General features: G+C 58.5%; 2 non-coding genes across 2 annotated transcripts; one reads left to right on the top strand and one right to left on the bottom strand.

Moving 5' to 3' along the window:
- Window positions 1–505: 505 nt before the first annotated feature.
- On the bottom strand, window positions 506–577 carry TRNAM-CAU (transfer RNA methionine (anticodon CAU)). Its single transcript has one exon. It is a non-coding gene; the product is annotated as a tRNA-Met (tRNA).
- Window positions 578–3,295: 2,718 nt separating this feature from the next.
- Window positions 3,296–3,367, top strand: TRNAG-UCC (transfer RNA glycine (anticodon UCC)). Its single transcript has one exon. It is a non-coding gene; the product is annotated as a tRNA-Gly (tRNA).
- The last annotated feature ends 1,989 nt before the right edge of the window (window positions 3,368–5,356 follow it).

Below are 5,356 nucleotides of genomic sequence, written 5' to 3'. Positions count from 1 at the left end.
TGGCTGGACCTACAAAAGAGAGTGGCAGCCAAGAGATCAGGAAGGAGAAATCCCCCAGGTGTTCCAGGCCGCTGGATTTGTCTTCCCTGAACAAGCACCAGCCTTCACCTCCTCCCCACCTGCAGAGCGGTGAAGGTGCCTGCTTGCCACCAGGAAGCTGGGGATTTAGCTCCCTGAAGGGAAGGAAGAAACAGCTTTGTCCCCAGGACACACACACTCTTGTGGGGGGACCTCTCTGCGGTCTGCTGCCTGGTGATCCACAGCCTTCTCTGCTCCTCAGGCGCACTTTGGGAGGTCTGGATGCTAAGAAAGCAAAGGAGAAGGTGGGGGAAGATGCTAAGAAAGCAAAAGAGAGGGCAGGAGCAGCACAGGCAAGGGGCTGAGGAGCAGGACAGCCACCACCACCCCTGGCCAGAGACCTGGAGCACAGCACTGTGGGGAGTGCTGGTGGAAGTGTCCAAAGCGAGAGGCCCCAGCTGGGAGGGGAGTGGGAAAAAAAGGGCCTTAGCAGAGGATGGTTTCGATCCATCGACCTCTGGGTTATGGGCCCAGCACGCTTCCGCTGCGCCACTCTGCTCCCCCCCAGCAGCTCTGTGGAGAGCTTGTGGAGCCCTCCCTGCCGCTCCCAGGCACTGACAACACCAGTGCTTGGGCTCGGGGGGAAGCCCAAAACCTGGGCTGAAGCCCCCTTGGTTTGCCCTCCTGACCTCAACTCCTGCCCATCACACACAGCGGGGAAAGGAGGGGTGCTTGTGTTTGCCCAGCTGAGCCGCCTCTGCAGGGGAGGACAGAAAGCCCAGAGTGAGGGGGGAGCCTGCCTGCCTGTGTTGTGCTCAGAGCACCTGCTTCCCAACGAGCTGATGAGAGTCTGCTGCACTCAGGGCCAGGAAAAGAAAGGCTTTTACTCCCCTCCACCTGGAGTCACATGCATCTCCTGCATGCAGTGCTTTCCTTGTGCAGGCTTGGCAAGCCCTGGGAGCCCGGGGCTCCCGGTGGCTTTCGGCCCCGGAGAGGCGGCTTCCACTTCTGCTGCTGACCAGCTGCTGAAACACTTCCTCAGAGCAGCTGCCCGGGCCAGCCCTGGACAGCTGGGCTAGAGTGACCCCTGAGTCCAGTGGATGCTCTCTTGCTGCCATCCCGTGGACATTTGGGGCACCTCCATTTCGGTCTGCAGCAAGGGAAGGAGGAAGGCCCAAACCAACTCAATCCCGCTGGCCCCTTGCTGCTCCACATGCTTGTGTTGTGGCACGGCATGCTGCCAAGGGGGAATGCCCCATCACCTGGAAGGACTCAGGGAATGGCTCTGTCTCTTGCAAACTGCCATGTGCTCACCAAACACAGGAGCTGCAGCGGTTTACTACAAACCAGTGCTGGAAGTAGGAGCAGGGAGGGGAGAGGAAGGGAGGAGTTAAGTGATGTTAGGGAGGAAATGGAGCAGGCTAGAACAATGATTCCCAGGCACTTTCCTGGCAGTCCCCTCTTTCCCAGGGCCCCGGACTTTTCTCCCTTGACAAAGCTCTGCTTCAGATGTGCCTTCCAGGCCTGCCAGCCTTGGAGGAGTGGCAGGGCTCCGTGGCCTTGCTGGTGAGCTGACTCGCAACTGTGTTCGACACGGTGTCCCCACAGCTGTATCCAGCAGAGTGTCCAGGCACTCTGGACTGGGGCCCAGAGGTGTGCCCCCACCCCATGGAGCCCGTAGTCTTCCTGGGTGGGAAGGAAACCCTGGCCTCCTTGCAGGACATGTAGTGGGGCAAGAATGAGAGGATCTTATGGTCATCATCCAGACAAAACTGTGCGCAGGCAGACCTCTACAGTGGTTCATACTCAGCCATAAAACTTTCTCTTTCCCCCCAGTTATCTCCATCCCTCCAGTTCCCTTCACCTCACCATTTGCCCTTCCACATAGCTCACCCCTTCTAACGCCTCCCCTGAGTTCTTTCTCCAGCTCTCTAGAGAGCCAGAGTGCAGCCACACCAGCAGACAGTGCCATTTGTGTGTTTCCTGTTTCCACTGTCTCAAAACTTCAAGACTGGGGTCCTTGGGTTCCTTGCAGTCTTTCCTCTTCAGCTCCTACTCTTGGGCTCTCTGATTTCTCCTCCGTCTTAAGAGACCTGACACATTTGCACTCCACCATCACGGGATGACTCACAGAGCTCCCTTCCCTTCCTTCCCTCCAGCCACAGAGATACCAGAGGGAGAGTCAAATGATGCTCCGGTGTCAGCATATCCCAGATGCCACCCTGACGACCAGGCGCTGGGAGCTGCAGCCGTAGCCCTGGGGTTATGCCTCTGAAACCCTGGATGCAGGCACTTCTCCTTCACAGTGCAGGTCCCAGCCCTAGTGCTTAGAGCCCCCAGGCCTCAGAGGCAGACAGGGAGAAAAGACTCCTCACCCTGGGGAGGCAGCTGGAGCTCCGGGACTTGCCCGGCTCTGCTTCCTCCCCAGGGCTGGGCATCTGGGGGCACCTCTTGTCCAGTCCACCTCACTTCACAGCAGGGACTGGGAGGTAAGTGAGACGCCTGGCCCAGAGTCCCACGTGTGGTGAATGCGCTCTGAATGCACTCATCTGTTTGTGGGTGCCCAGCTGTGGTGTGTCCAAAGCGTGGAAAGGAAACCCCCCAGTGCAGCCTGGCCCTGAAACTCACAGCAAGCCGGATGACATTGCACAGGGCACATGATCACTGCTGCCAAGAGGTTTGGGGCAGGTAGCTGTGGCCGAGAGGGGAAGGCGATGGATGCGAAATCCCACACAGGTTCCAATCCTGCCAGCTACAGGGCACCGTCCCCTTTTGGGCTGCCTGGAGCGACGACGCTCCAGCCCTGGACAAAACCCCACAACCGCAGTCCCTCCAGCTGCACAGCATGCCCAGCGAACCCTCCGTCCCTCTAGTCATCCTCAGCTTCCACCAGAATCGCCAGGGTGCGTGGGAACCACCTTTCTCCTTTCCCAGCCACACCGGCTCACAGCTTTCCTGACAGACGGATGCTCACCTATGGGGACGGGTGGATTTTCTTCTAAGGGGCATGTTTTCCCACGGAGCCTGAGCCGAGATGTGTGTGCGTGCTTCTGTGATGGGAAGGGAGGTCCCTGGCCTACATGGAAACATCTGCAAGTTTTTGCAGCAGCAGGAGAAGAGGCGGGGGAAGGGAAAGACCCTATCCAAATGCCGCTTCCTATTCTTTTTCCTTCTGCTGCATCTTTCTCCCCTTTCAGACTCCTGGGATAATCTTGAAAGCTCAGGGAGGGTCAGATAGCACCTGGGAGGAGCAGGAGGCCAGCACAGAGGCCTGCATGCGTTGGTGGTATAGTGGTGAGCATAGCTGCCTTCCAAGCAGTTGACCCGGGTTCGATTCCCGGCCAACGCACGCGTGCTTTCCTTCTTCCAGGCGCCTGCAGGGGCACTTCCATCTGCTGCTGGGAAAGAGCCCAGCTTGCACCAACAAGTTCATGTTCCCTAGGGGAGCCACTCCCTTTACTGCATGCACAGGCAGGATGGGGCACCCCACAGAGCCCAGGAGAGACAGGCCTGGCTTCAGCAATGCCTGCCTTGGTGAAAGCACATGCAAGAGACTGAAGCAGAAGAGCGGTTGAGGGTGGAGGTTACGGTAGTTACACTGGCTGGGAGTCAAGCACAGACCAGCTGCTTGGCAGGCAGCTGTGCTCATGACAGTGAAAGAAGTGCTCGCAGGCACATACCTCTGCCCCACTTCTCCCAGCGCCCACATCAGTCCTGCCTCCCCCTCCCTGCACACAGCCTCTGGCAACTCCTCCACGTTCCCCACCCCAAGCATCTCTGCCTGCTCCCGGGCCTGTAGGAGCGGAAATACCCCAGCCCTGCTGCTGGTTCCCACACGAACACACCACCCAGGGACTTCTGTTGAGACATTCTGCAGGCTGCACTGGCTGTCCCGGGATCTGTGCCTGTCCTGAGAGATCCGAGAACACTGCAGCCCACCCATGGCTTTCCGATCATGAACATGCAGTCCTGTCGGAGATCACCCTCAGGGCTGGTGTGAGCAGCACAGCGCAGAGGGAAGGCGTTGTCCCCACAGCCCTGGGGCAGATGCACCAGCCTCTGCAGCTCTGCCCCTTTCCTCCCTCCCCAGACACCTGCCTTGGCTCCTCTTGGCAGAGTCTCTCCATGGGCCATCTCCTCACCCATGGATGGGAGAGCCCTGTCTCTTCACCCATGGGGCTCCACGCTTCCTCTCCCAGGGCCTCTAGATGCGGGTGCTTCTGAAGAGAAGTGCTGATACGGCACCAGCTACTTGGGGCAGCTAAGGGCTCCCAGCTGAGACCAGCGCTGACTGCCTGCTGAGGAGGGGCTCTGTGCTGGCGGCCTCTCTGCACTGCTGACACACAGGCCAGAGGAGAGGGATTTCCTGCCTCGCCCGGAGCTCAACCTGCTGCTGTTGGACGTTGTACCTGGCAAGAAGAGGACTGCTGTCCTGGAAGGTTAAGGATGAGGATCGATAACAATGGCTAGGAAAATCACTGCGAGGAGTACAGTCTCAGAGGGGTGAGCACTTCCTGGCAAGCCTTTTCCAGTGGGGCACTGGGTCAGGGTGCAGTACGCACGCAGCAGCACTAAAGCAGAGAGAGGCTGAGGCTCTGTGAGTTCAAGCCTCACCCAGAGCAAGGGCTTTTAAATTTCACTCTAAGCCTTTTCTTCTCAAGTGCAATTTGGAGCCCATGTTTATGTTGGGCTCAGTCGAGCCTTTTTGAGAGAACAACATCACTGTGTGGGTTTTTTGTTTGTTTTTTTTTGTGTGTGTGCGTGTTGGGGGGGGGGGCGGTTGTTTGGCTTCCTTCCTTCCCTGGAAGGGTGGGACAGTGTAAGAAGTGCAAATGAAAGAGAGGTGGGCGGGGGAAGCTTCCTCAGTGGGTGTTGAAGCCCTGAAGCAGGTGCCCAGGGAAGTTTGGACTCTCCTTCCTTGGACAGCAAATTCAAATTTTGTCAGGGCCAGGCACTGAGCCACCCGCCCTAGCTTTGGCGCTAGTCCTGCTCTGAGCGGGCAGTTGAATTAGAGACCTCCGGAGATCCCTTCCAGTCTATCTCATTCCAGGAATCCACAGCTCCCAGAGAGCGCTGCGCTCTCCTCCCTCCTCTGCACCACGGCAGCAAGCGAGCCTCTTCCCCACAGGAACTAGAGCTCAGTCGTTGCTCAGCGCTCGGCTCATGTCCTGCCCTCTCTCTTTGGCTCCCCAGCCCCTTTCCCACACACACACACTCCTTCAGACTGTCACAGCCTCCCCCAGGGGTTACTCTGGTGGAGCGCTCCCTACCCAGCCCTCCGGTCCCCAACCAAGGCACAAAGAAGCCCTCTTGTTTCCCCCAGCAACAGGCCATGGTG

This window comes from Apteryx mantelli, chromosome 15, assembly GCF_036417845.1.
Source record: "Apteryx mantelli isolate bAptMan1 chromosome 15, bAptMan1.hap1, whole genome shotgun sequence".
Classification (NCBI taxonomy): Eukaryota; Metazoa; Chordata; class Aves; order Apterygiformes; family Apterygidae; genus Apteryx; species Apteryx mantelli.
This window is presented reverse-complemented; position numbering and strand designations above follow the sequence as displayed.